This window comes from Xenopus tropicalis, chromosome 3 (genome assembly GCF_000004195.4).
Source record: "Xenopus tropicalis strain Nigerian chromosome 3, UCB_Xtro_10.0, whole genome shotgun sequence".
Lineage (NCBI taxonomy): Eukaryota > Metazoa > Chordata > Amphibia > Anura > Pipidae > Xenopus > Xenopus tropicalis.
The window spans coordinates 93,017,936-93,031,623 of NC_030679.2; the positions used below are offsets into that span (position 1 = coordinate 93,017,936).

Here is a 13,688-nt window from a genome sequence, read left to right on the forward strand (position 1 = left end):
CATTAGACTTAGACTGTGCATGTGTACAACATTTAATTTTTACTTGCCTTAAAGAGTCGCACAGAGGAACTTTGATTGGCAAACAAAGTTGATTCTTTTCTCTCGACAGCCAATCATGCACTCTGAAACAAAAAGCAATGTTAGCATCAGTGGTAGGTTTGTAATGTATGCAATGAAACATTTATACCACTTCACATATCAAATTACATTATGCAATATTCTACTGCATAATACAATGCTCGAATTATATTACATATTGCATACACATGAACAGTATAATACAGAGGTACAGAGCTAGTCATATATGGGATCTGATGGTCACACAAACGCAGCTGAAGCCGCTGAAAGCTCACTGCGCACAATGCTCCTCTGACGTCACTGAATATCTTTATTTTCTAGGACAGTGTCACATTTAGAAGCTTATTTAGCAAAAAATGAAGTTGTATAATTTTTTTTATGAATACCAGTGGAGAAAATGCTTAATGTGATACTGGTCTAAGGGCCCTTATACACGGACATTTTATTATGCACACTCAAACCTGCATCTCAAACATGTTACATACAGAAAAAAGTCAGTGTGTATGGGCTCTTAATAAGAAGTTTTCCCTTTACCTGCTGTATATGTCAGTGTTTGTAGTCTGTATGCTTAATGTTCCCTTCTGTTGTACAGTCTTGTGGAATAAGTCAGTGCCTTTTAACTGATTGCTACTATTAATAATTACAAATGAGTGAACTTTTTTGCAGCAAATTTGCAGTTTCAGCAGCACCAATATTTTTCAGTAATCCTCTCTAGAATTTCTTCATGTGGCCTGTTTCAAGGGAAAAAACCCACGGCCTATTGCACTGGGTTAAAAATGCAGATGTCAATATTATCACCCCCTGCCTTCCACATCACCAATGGGTTTGGGGTCCACGGGGCCCTCCCCAGCTCGCCCCCTGTCTATCTAAGGAGCTGTCCTGCCGCCAGGTTTGAAAGAAACTGGCAACATGGGAACCTTTTTTTTCTATGAAGACCAGTTATAATATAGTAGAACGGAGCTTCCCTAACAATGAAGGGCAATGTAGGGCAGAATGAAAAATGTCCCAAGTGTAATGTGATTTTGCCTTCCCATGCATTTCCGCAAAATTTCAAAGCAAAACACCACAAGCTCGCTCATCACTAATAATAATATATTGGTATTTCCATATTACATTAACACACAGATGGGGGTACAAACACAACTATAAATTAATATAAATAAACACCCTTACCAAAATTAAGTGCCATATGTTTAGAAAAACGAGAGGAAGAAGGTCCCTGCCCAGAGTAGCTTACAATCTAAGTAGGTGCCTTAGAGGTACCACAACATTTTTTGATGGAACCTTCAGCAGTCTTGCTCTCCTGGCAATGCAGCGATGTGAACCTTGGTAATAGATTTTACACATAAAGTTTAAAAAATTGTGCTTTCAAGAGACAATAAAAATACACTTCAGAGTATTCCTAGACACGGCTGTTAGCACACCAAGAATATTTGACAATATTTTCTTATTTAGGCTAGCTACCTGCAGGAGACTGTTGCCTAACAATTTAGTCTCTAGCAATTATGAATTGATTAGGATGAGCTAGTTTTGCACTGCTGCCCTGTTGCAAATCAAAGGAGAGGGATGTGAAGCAGCAGGCGTGCCACCGGGACAACACTATTGACATTCTGGGCAGCTCCACAAACAGATGGTTGTTGTAATGAGAACTCTAACAACCAAATTGCGTGTTTGAAAATCTGACATTATGTAACATAACAACAGTTGTGATACCTTTGCCAGTGACTGCTGGTGACTCTCACAATGACATCTGCACAAATAGGCTGTACTTCAGACAGGTGAAATGCATTGCAGTAACAAATCACCCAGCACTTATGTGTGCCTATGGACAGGCAGAATGCATGCCATGCAGATGAAGAAGATTTCAAGCACTGGAACACCAGACCTACAAGCGCAAATATGGTACAAGTCATATTTTTTACACAATGCAGTGTTTGTTCCCAGAGTTCCAATATTGTTGTATTTGCTCCCAAAACAATTAGGCCAATGCATTAATGCAACTGCAAGTGCACTCCAATATAAACCAGATACAGTCTAAGTCCAGTCGGCATAATTTCTGTTGTTTGGCATATAGAGGTGCAAGGAACGCATTTTGATGGAAGTAAATGGGGTTTTACGTGCAACTGACTGTAGGGAAATTTATGTGAACGCAACTGAGCTTAATGTCATAAATGATACCTTTTTTGTTCAGCAAGAGCTGAAGACTCACTAAGAACCTGGGTACGATGTTTTTCAGTGAATGTGCAACAATGAAAACTTACAGACACAGGTAGTATTTTCTATAGGTGACAAGAGCAGGATGCCCTTCCCCTGAATATTCTGGAGCAGCTGGCAACAGAAAGAAAGATCCCTTACTAAGGTTAGTGTCTCTGTACTATCCAAGCAGATTGAAAACCCATATGTGACATTATTGCTGCAGCTAAAGGTTTACCATCTGCAGCAGGCAGGAAAGGGCACAACAGTCAGCAGACAAATATCCAGTAAGTCAGTTCTGATATCCTAGGCAGACTCAGAACAACTGTCTAATGTGTTCTGAATTATTATCCCCATGATATGGCATGTGGCTCACTGCAAGGCAAATTAACAGTAATTAACTATAATTTCTCAGTGACTGTGACTGCCTCTAGAAAAGTTAATGGCAGCTAGGTTCACAAGTGTGCACCTCAAGTGAATTTCTTTGTTATATCTTTGCTATATTTCGGCATCTTTATATGTGCAATAAAATACTCTTTATACTGGCCTTTTGATATATCTTATTTTTAATCGCTGCCATAAGGAGTGTACAAGAGGTACTGTAAAGACCCCCAGTTGGAAAGATGCTGGGACATTAGACCCTTTATTATTTAGTCTATTAAAGAATACCCTCTTACAGTATCTAACTGACTTTCACGTGCTGGTGGCTCAAACCAGCCAAACTAAAAGTTTCTGCTAGGGAACAGTATATGCAAAAACAACTCAATGTGGAATTCAGATATCCTTTACTTCATATCATTATATGTGTAATAAGGCGGTGAAATTTATTGATTCCGACGTTTCAGTCCTATACAGGGACTTTCGTCAGGAATTGTGAATCAGCATACAGTGCAGCGTTTAAAAGGCATGTTTTGGCGCCAACAAGAGGTGTTGCTTAGTGACCAAGTGTAAACAATACAATGTGCAGACATAATAGAACAAAGTAACGAAATAAAATAAAACTGTATCAACCGTGTGTCTGATGTCATTACTGAGCCCACTTAGCGCAACACTACAAGGACAAGTGTTCTATTTCATGTTTAAATATTTTTAGCAGACTTTAAGTATGGAAATCCAAATTATGTAAAGATCCCTTATCTGGAAAACCCCAGGTCCTGAGCATTCTGGATAACAGGTACCAATACCTATAGTCAATGAAAAAATCTTGAACAGCATTCATATAAGTCTTCCCTTTGTAGGAACATATTCACAAGGGTATTAATATAGGTCACCATAATAATTACCCACTGTACCTTATATTCAAATCAAGGGTAAGTCAATGAAATAGTAATTGTCTATTGCTTGTGTTACTAGGCTATGCATTAGGTATTCATATGGGTAATCATAATTATATATTAACATATACACATATACACAAGGCAATAAAATAGATATATAAAAGTATTGTATTCTGTTTGTTAAGCTATTATAAAGTCCATTTTTTAATATAAAGCACTGCATAACTTGCAGGTCCTTTATAAATGATAATTATAGCTAAAATATAATATTCTCACTCACATCCCTTTCATGAGTGGCATAGCCCATTTGTGAGTGGAACGTTGCAATAATGAACTCTTGACAGGCTCCACGAACAGCCTGCCCTCTTTGTTTCGTGTAAGGGTTATGCACCTTTAATTTACTCTAGTCTATCAGGGAAAACCAGGAAGCTCTGTAGGTATTCTATAGATTTAAATGGTGTGGAGAAAGAGAGGGAACAGAACATTGTGTTGCAGCTAAAAGTCATAAAACCACAGGAGGGGAAGTGAGCTCAGAATCCCTTAGAGCAGGATTGGGAATACTGTAGGTCTGCAGAAATACAAGCAAATTCTACAGCAAATTTTCAAAAACAGTATGTGAGTTGCTACAAAGCTCTACATTTTCTGTTTCAAAAAAATGACAATTTGCTTCTTAATCACAATGGGCATCTATAAAAACACACATGAGTTTAAGTTCAAAGTGCACAAAGGAGAATATTTTAGAGAAGTCTGATAGTTTCTTCATGATGGCTACTAGGGCAGTTAGGAGTCAGCCATATTAACCACTTTATAAACTATAAAAAATAAAGGCGATTAACAATGTTGGTGCTAGCCAAGTGATGGTCAAAGCTGGTGTTGGGTATGAGCCAGAACTGGGACAAAATGTTCAAGTGGACAGGGTTTTTCATTCATTGCATTTAACTACTACATTACCAGCTCTGCACAAATTTGATCAACATATATCCTACTGAATGGTACGGTCTTCAAGCATTATCATAAGCTTCAGCAGGGGTGTATTTATAATAAGGCACCTAAGGGCCTGTACCTAGGGCAGCAAGTTTCGCTGGGGGGGGGGGGGGGGGGGGGCTCGTATGCCTATATTTCATTTTTATTTATTTAAAAAAAAAATTGCCCCAGCCTCCACTGTGGATTTCCATTGGCATAGGAGTGGTCAAAACGGACTTTCATTATCGGCCCTCCTTCATGTAGGCCAGAATAATTCCAGCTCTCTGTACCACAGAAGTTGGACAGCACTGGTCTAGACAATTGATCCCCAACCAGTGACTGTTAAGCTGGCCATACACGTGGCGATCTCACGATGTTTCGTACGACCGTCGGTCGCACGAAACATCGTCAGATCCGCCACACACCATTCAGGGCTGAATCGGCAGGTAAGGAGGTAGAAACAATAGGATTTCTACCTCCTTCTGCCGATTCAGCTCTGAAGGGAGAATTTTGGTCAGGCGCCTTCTATGGCGCCCGATCAAAATTTTCTAACTTGGCCGATCGGCGAGCCGACCGATTTCAGCAGCTTCCTGCGATATCGGTCGGCTCGCTGACATGCCTTACACGCACCGATTATCGTACGAAACGAGGTTTCGTACGATAATATCGGTGCGTGTATGGCCACCTTTAGCAACATGTTGCTCACCATCCCCTTTAGTGTTGACCTCAGTGGTCTCAAATAGGTGCCTATTTTTAAATTTCTGGCTTGGAGGCAAGTTTTGAAAGCATAAAGATGTAGTTTTACTCCAAGCAGAGCCTCCTGCAGTGTAGCATCCAACATGGGGTTACAAAATAGCCCTTATCTGGCATGACCAAAGAACTTTCTTTATGGTCACCACCACTTTTGAGATCTGAGTGTGGTTTGCAAGTAAAAAATACAATGAATTAGAACTAGCTGTCCAACATAAAGTTGCATGTAGAGAGACCGATTGCTAGAAAGAAATTGTACAGAATGGTTTATTACTTCAATTTGATTAAGATTGTATTAAATTTACATTTTCTTTAATTCTGTGAAGAAAAGAACAATATTACTCCAGCCAAACAAACTGTTTTGAACTTTAGCATGCTGAACTGTAGTTATAACCGACTGTAATATCAATTGATACACTTCCAATCTTCTGCACTGCAACAAAGTCTACGTCTCTCAAAACGTAATCTTTCTAGGTGATGATGGTAAATTTGAACTGGAACCGACAAAGTATAAGAGATTATTTGGAGATTGTGGAGATTATTATTTTAGATTGTTGGAATTTCAGTAGAACTGCTTACATAGTATTTTTATTCATGGCTGCGTTGATATTAATTCTTAGGAACATGCAAGATGAAAAGGAGCAGGAGTAGAGTATAACGGGATGAGAGGTTGGATTATATATTTAGAGATGAGTGCATTTAAATCCTTGGAGTGGCTCAAAATGGCACTGTGTCCTTGTATTCTGCAAACCCATATTAGCTCATCTCTCATAAAATAATGTATCATTTTTAAAAATATATTTGCTATCTATACTCCTTTTATATGCAATTTGTTCAAGTTCTACATAGGTTGTTTTTAATTCAAAGGTATATTAAGGATAACATCAATGTATTACTTAGATATCATTCAAAATTTAATTTTCTAAAAACTGAAATCAAGCTGGAAGATTTGATAAATTTGTTAGGGGGATTTTGAAGTCCATGAAAAAGAATACTACATCTAATAGAATTCCTCAATTTCTCTGCTGACTCAATTTTTTTAGTAATTAATTACATCTGCTAACTCTGTTTCACTCATCTGTAATAAAGAACTTTTTCATATTATGGTACATATGTGGATGGAGGAGTCCATTATACAGAGAAAATCATCCATCCATGCACATCTCTGAATCAAACCATTAAAGGAGCAATACACTCCTGTCTCATAAACACAGATTATTTTTATAATGCATACATCCTATCATTTTTAAATAAAATTAACTATTTGAAGCAATTTACTTGAAGCTATCTTTCAGTTTACACTTGACTTGACCCTATCACTTTGGTTATTTAGATCAATTATGAGCGGGGGAGAAGTAATTTGATCAGATTAAGCCCCCTGTAAAATGAACTCCTCCTTATCTCTAAACCTGAGACAGAGGAAGCTATTAAGGAAAGGGGGGGTAGCACATTATACAAAGTTCATTATCTTTCACTGAGTAGGGGAGATGTAACAAAAAACAATTAACTATTGGCACTTTATAATAAAGAAAATAGCATGTTTATTTAATTTCATTTAGAAAAAAATACAATTTCAATACAAGCCTTTTTTATACAGCTCAAGCAGAACATAGATTTATGTTGCTCTTTTAAAACTGTTCCCTTATTTATACTAATATATTCTCCTGTCTAACCCATCCCAGAAAATACAGAAAGACTGCATAGACCAGCCAGAGCAACTTTTCAAAGCTGCCGGAAAGGAGTCATAAAGCTTATATAATACGGTGCATATCCTATTGAGAACTATGCACTGTTAAACAAGGTAGTGAGAAACTGGATAATCACTTCAGGGGTAGAATGAAACAGTATACCAGACATATGGCTTCACTGGCACTTAAATAAAATTGCTGTTTAAATCATACTAAAAGTTAATTTTAATGTGAACTACCTCTTTAAGCAGCCATATTTCAAAGTAGACAGATGCATTCCAGCTAGGAAACATTGCCTCCTGTAATATTTAAATTAAGAAGGTAAATTACAGAGTAATGCTTCCTGGCTATTTTACAGTTCAAATGCATCTGGGCTGAAATACTATCCAAACCTAGTCTGTCCAACCACATTCAGCTTTTCTTTCTTTTTTACAGCATGCATGCTCTGGTACCAATGACATCTGTGTCCTCTACATTATTCCATATCACCAATGGTGATTAATAGCTGGCTTGCATTTTGCAATGGCAGGAGCGTATTATTATGTTATTGTTGTGTTTCACAGCAGTTTAAACAGTATATTAGAAAAAGATCTGTAATGCATTAATACAGATTAGTATTCATTGGCTGTCACACTGCAACTGTGTTGCTTTCCGCGGGACAGTCCCGGTTTTAATGGCGCATCCCGCTGTCCTGGATAGTTCAATGAATGTCCCGCATTTCCGTAATAGAACCGGGCGCTCCTTCTTCTTTAGCGGTTCCTCTCTGTATGTGGCTCTTTGCGCGGCGGTGACAGGCCCTTTTATAAGGTTGCGCCCTGTGCGTATTGACGTCACACGTACACACAAGGCACAACCTTATAAAAGGGCCTGTCACTGCCGTATAAGAAGCCGCATACGGAGAGGAGCTGCTGAAGAAGAAGGAGCGTGTATGGGGGGTACTGTCTATGGGGGCACTGTGTATGGGGGGTACTTTCTATGGGGGCACTGCGTATGGGGGGTACTGTCTATTGGGCCATTGGGGGCACTGTGTATAGGGGGGCAAAACTGGTACATAGTTATAACTCTCTTATAACTGACTGCCTTCTCTGTATATTTGTATTTTATATGTAGGAGTTGCTATATTGTTTTCCTTTGGTAGTACAGTATGATAGTATAGTACATTTTGCGTCTGATCCCGCCATTTTAGTTATATAAAAGGAGTATTTTTTTTTTTTTAAATGGATGGGGTGTGGCAATTGGGGCGTGGCCACAAAAGTGGGCATGGTCAAAAAATATTTTTGTCCCTCTCTTCATTTTTCAAATGTTGGGAGATATGGTGTGGAGGGTGGCATGTAGCATGCTTATTAATCATGCATGAAGATATTCAGGGGTGAGTTGCTTTGAGGGGCAGGGTGTCCAGTGACTCCTCCGCTGTCTGTAAGCAGGACTTGTCACAATATTTACAAATATGCCAAATGCTTTCAGATGACTTCCTTCAAAATGGGTGACTGTTACACTGCTTGGAAGTTTATACAAATGGATTCAAGACAGTTAACAGTTAATCCAACTCAAAGGGATTGTTTAAATTCACATAGTATGATGTAGAGCAGGGATCCCCAACCTTTTATACCCGTGAGCCACATTCAAATGGAAAAAGTGTTGGGGAGCAACACAAGCATGGAAAAAGTTCCTCGGTGTGCAAATAAGAGTTATAATTGGCTATCTGGTAGCCTCTATGTGGACTGGCAGCCTATAGAAGTCTCTGTTTGGCTTTACACTGGTTTTTATGCAACCAAAACTTTCCTCTAAGCCAGAAATTCAAAAATGAAGACCTACTTTGATACTCCTGGGAGCAACATCCAAGGGGTTGGTGAGCAACATGTTGCTCATGAACCACTGGTTAGGGAACACTAATGTAGAGAATGATTTATGAGACAACTGGTCTTCATTTTTTATTTAATTATTTAGATTTTTGTGAAGCTCTTCAGCTTTAAATTTCAGCACCTATCTGGTTGTTAAGGTCTAAATTATCCTAGAATATGAAGAGGAGAGGGCCTGAATAGAAAGATAATAAGTAATAAGAAAGTAATAAAAAAAGGAACAAACAAACAATAGCAAAAAATTGTAGCCTCACAGAGCAATAGTTTTTTGGCTGATGGGGTCATTAACCCTCATTTGAAAGCTGAGTCATAAGATTCAGAAGAAGAAGGCAAATAATTAAAAAACCATGCAAAATAAAAAATAAAGACCAACTGAAAAGCTGCTAAGAATTGTTTATGCTCTAACATACTAAAAGTTAACTTGAAGGTGAACTACCACTTTAAACATATTCCTGCCTTAGAGATGGGTCCATGGTATAGATGTGATGATTTGCAAACTGTGACGCTGTTCTGGGGTCCTAAGGGCAGGGTGAGCAAGGAAAAATATTGTTTTTTGATATTTTTTCCAAAATAAAGTGTAGTTTTGGCACTAGCTTTACTACTTTTTGAAGAACTACAATGCCCAGCATTCCACACCACTGCTACCTACCTATATCCTAACACCCTTATCATTTTTTTTTTATTCTTATCATTACTTTCCTAGTTATTTGTCTTACTCAACAACTATTCTGCTCCAAAATAAGAATCATTATTGAAAGCACTGAGTTTTCTCTTAAATACTGGTCTGGAGTACATTGAGGCAAAAGAAATATTAGGTTTTTGTCTTAAGAAAATGTCAAAGCAATCAAACAACCAAAAGAATGATTGCCCTTAGTAAACTTGTAGATAGTAAATGACCTGTAGTATCAAGACTATTCTTATATGGTTTCAGAGCAATAGGGAGTACCTTGGAACTGGATGTACTATGAAAAGAAGCTTTGGAACAGGGGACGGGAAGATGAAGACGATATTCCCCTCAGGGTCTCCCTTCTGTTTCCCTTAGATTTATGCTCCTGGACATCCATATGGTTTTGTTTACTTGATGATGTAATTTAAAACAAATTTCTAGCAACTTATAACAGTTCCAGATAAGTTTTGCCACCAAATCATGGTCTTTTAAAAAAATCAAGCATCTTAAAGTAATAGCTTTAGAGCATAGTAGCTGTGCTAAAATTTTAGATTTAGAAACGGTAAGGGAAAGCAATCATTCATTAACTTTACAGTTTATAGATCTTTCTCCTGTTACTATGAGTACTTTTCCATTCTTAAACTGATTATAAAATAAGAGAATATCACTACCAAAACCAAGTGGAACAATTCTATTCTGTTCTATTTTAAAATCTGTTCAAGAAGCTTGGTAAAAATGGGAGTAACAGTATTAAATGGTAACAGAGCAGTGGTTCCTGGAAAAGGAGCAAATGATAAGCTTTTTTGGCCTAGAGAAAATCCTGAAACCACTCCAGCAATGGAACTGGGAAATATACACACCTAATCTTTGGTCGCATTAAATCTACATCAGATCACCTAGTATGTCACACAAATATATATATACTGGCTAGATAAAACATGGCACTAAGTGGTGGAAGCTCAGTACCAATGAACATCCTGTTACTAAGGGATCTGAATCTATTACTGGGAGGATTTATGGAGCACTAGGGACATTTTAAACAAATATTATGACCCAAAAATATGAGTGTGCACATATAATGATTAAGAAACATCAGTCCTTCATGGGTCAAGCTAGGCAATACCTAGGTAAACCCTGGATTTTATAGGTTTACTGTTAGTGAACATCAAAAAATCTGAATTCTCATTGTAAGGGTTATGGCAGCTTATATTCTGAGATGAACAATACAATAACAAAATATTAAAAAGATGGATAAAAAGAACAGTTGAAACTGAATGTGTCTGTGCTTATGTTTATGTGTGCCTTGAAAATATATCACAGGACATTGGGGTATATAAAAGAAATACATACTAGTAAATGTTATCCTAGTGTGTGAAGTTTGACATCCCACTTGGCTACTTTATAACCAATTCTTAACTGAATTATATCCACTTTATATGACATGCAAGACTGCTGCAATACAGAATCATCCTCCAGTATGAAATGCCACATAACAGCACAGATTTTTCAGCTCACCTTCCCTAAGCTACCCCAGGCTACATGCCCCAGCTCTCCTCTGCTGTACACACACCTGGCCACACCATATCTATGTGGCAGAAGTCAAATTTGTAGTTCATCACAGCAGGTCAGAAAGCCCTTATCTAGACAAGGTTTTTATATGCTCATGATCTCTATATCTGTACTTTGATTACAATGAGGCTATAGTGTCCAGCAATTTCAATTCAAATGCTAGCCCCAGTTAGTCCTAAGGCTAAGGCTACGTCCTAGTCCTAACCTTACATGTACCTGGTTTTCAATGACCACATACATTTTTCTACTAATTGTGTTAGCAACAATATCCAATACACTAAACATGCAGAATAAATAAGTTGGTTGACTGGAGGCATTATTGGGATTTTTGGGGTTCAGTGGGTCTCCCATGTATTATGAGTATGTGCTTAGGCAAAAACATCAAATAGTAGCCTTATGCATCAAATGTTCTTTTATATCTGTCATGTATTTCTTACAGTCCTCCAGCTTTTGTTGAAATCCTAGAATCCCCCAAACAGATGGAGTTGCTGGTGGGTTCTGGGAGTTGTAGTTGAACAATATCTGGAGGACAACAGGCTAGAAATCCCTGACGAAGAAAGACCCAGATTGGCTGTATAAAAACAAGTGTTGATATGATCCCACAAATGTATATTGCCAGTATAAAACAGTAAGAAAAATCCTGGCCAGTTTTATACTACAGCGTGATTATGAATCAGTACTGCCCTTGTTTGGACAGACATGAATAGAACTCCACAGTCCACTTTAATGGAATGCACATGGAGGATTTATCTAAAAGTAGTGATAATGCTTTTTATACATACTGTACCCCAGAACCTAAAGACAACAGTTTTCCTGGGACATAAAATGCTAATAAATGCTAATAAAACTAATGCTCTGTGTGTATCTCTCTACAATTATGTATTAGGTTGTCATCACTTAAAATCTACCATAGTAGAAATATAATTTGGGCCACACAGTGGACAACCTACCAGGCATTTATTGGAATAGGATTGAAGAAATACCATTGACACAAGGGAGAGAAAAATAGCTGCTGCTCTTCTTACTTCTTTATTTGGCAATGCACCATTAAAAAGGCCCACTTACAGACAAAATCTACATCTGAAGTATAGTTAGACAAAACAACGTCCACTGGTTACATACATGTCCATATGATCGGGCTGAATGGTCAAAATTAGCCAAACAACCCAGTCAAACCTGGATATGTATAGCCAGCTTATTACATCTACCTGTCTTCCACTGAGTTATGTATGGGCTCTAGGGGTTACGTAATGTATTTAAATTCTGAGCCAATAAATAGTTGTGTTTCTCACTGAATAATGTGTTTAATTATTGTATGTTATTTCAGGACCTTTCAGTGAGATACATCTTAGGTTTTCTTTCTCAATCTTACTAATTGTTATTGAATGGGATGAAAAAGAGGTGACTTCCTGTTTGAAGCAGCAGGTGAGTACAGGTCTGCCCACTGCACTATGTGAACTTTGTGTACAACTTACCAAGATGTGTCTGACTAGGTGCTGCTTTTTTAACTCTCCATATTCCATATTTCTAAGGTATAGGTGGGGAAAGGTTTGGCAAACCACATCTAATTTAATGAACATGCCCTGGTTACCTGCCAGAGTTGCTAAATAACAACTACATGTTTATTAACAAGGAACAGAGATATGGCAGTATAAATTAAAGAAGGCAATGTGATAACTGAGGACAGTAAAGTAGAGGCCATATACTAGATACATTGAAATACAAAAATGTTGAAGTTGTTAAGAGAACAAAAGTGGTTTTGAGATATCCTGGAACCATTGTAAGGGAACAAATCAAACTTCAGAATGCATTACTTAGTGACTATCATAAGATCCCAGGAGTCAAAGGAAAATAAACATAATATTTATGAAAAGGATAAATTATTTATTATTAGGGGCATATTAAGGGCGTATTTATAAAATCAGAGTTTGCAAATACTTGGAGCAGTATTGAAAAATAAAGGAAGAAGTAAATATCTATGGGGCATATGATATATGGAATATGATATGCAGTAGGAGGATCCATAGGAAGGATGGCATGAAGCAGAAGTTGTTATTAATATTAGAAAATGTGGTTAGACGGAATAAAAATCACAGTTCAATCTATCTGCTTACTGATTTACCCAACCTAAATGCAAGATATGCCATTTTTACTGTAGCAGCGAAGGAGTTACATGTATATAAAGGTCTAAGGTAATAACATTTCACCAGAGGAGGGAGGAGGAGAAAAGGAGAAGAAGGGAATGAGAGGAGGGAGGACGGAAGGAGGGAGAGAGTAAACTGGCAGGGAGGAGGGTTTGTGGGTTTTGTTTTTGCACAGATAATAGGAATCAACCAAGCGCTGAGACTATCCAGCCATCCGCTTGGGCTGTCCTGTTAAATACAGAACACAGGGGAGATGGGGGTTGGGGGAAAAGGATGGAGAGGTAGGGAGTGAAAGAAAGAGAGGGAGACAGGAATAAAGCTGGTAAGTGGAAAAACGATGCACAATGGGAGAAGCAGCTTAAGCACTGCTATTGAGACAGGTGAGAAATACAGTAAGACAGGCTGAGGCAAAGCTGCTGTCTGTGGTACTGAACTGAACTATACCGGAGATTGCTCTCTCTCTCTCTATATATATACTGTTAGCGAATGGACTGCAGTAG

The 13,688-nt window shown here is 38.0% G+C and overlaps 1 protein-coding gene across 7 annotated transcripts in view; it reads right to left on the reverse strand.

Moving 5' to 3' along the window:
• The window catches only part of lingo1 (leucine rich repeat and Ig domain containing 1), a 139,290-nt gene that overhangs the window by 33,085 nt on the left and 92,517 nt on the right, over window positions 1–13,688 (reverse strand). For 6 of the 7 annotated variants that reach the window (XM_012965856.3, XM_012965852.3, XM_012965854.3 and 3 more), the window contains one exon: window positions 48–122. The gene's annotated coding sequence lies outside the window, so the exon portion shown is untranslated. Of the gene's footprint in view, window positions 1–47; window positions 123–1,791; window positions 1,923–13,688 lie in introns of those variants that run through there. The other variant, XM_012965857.3, reaches the window with a different exon arrangement.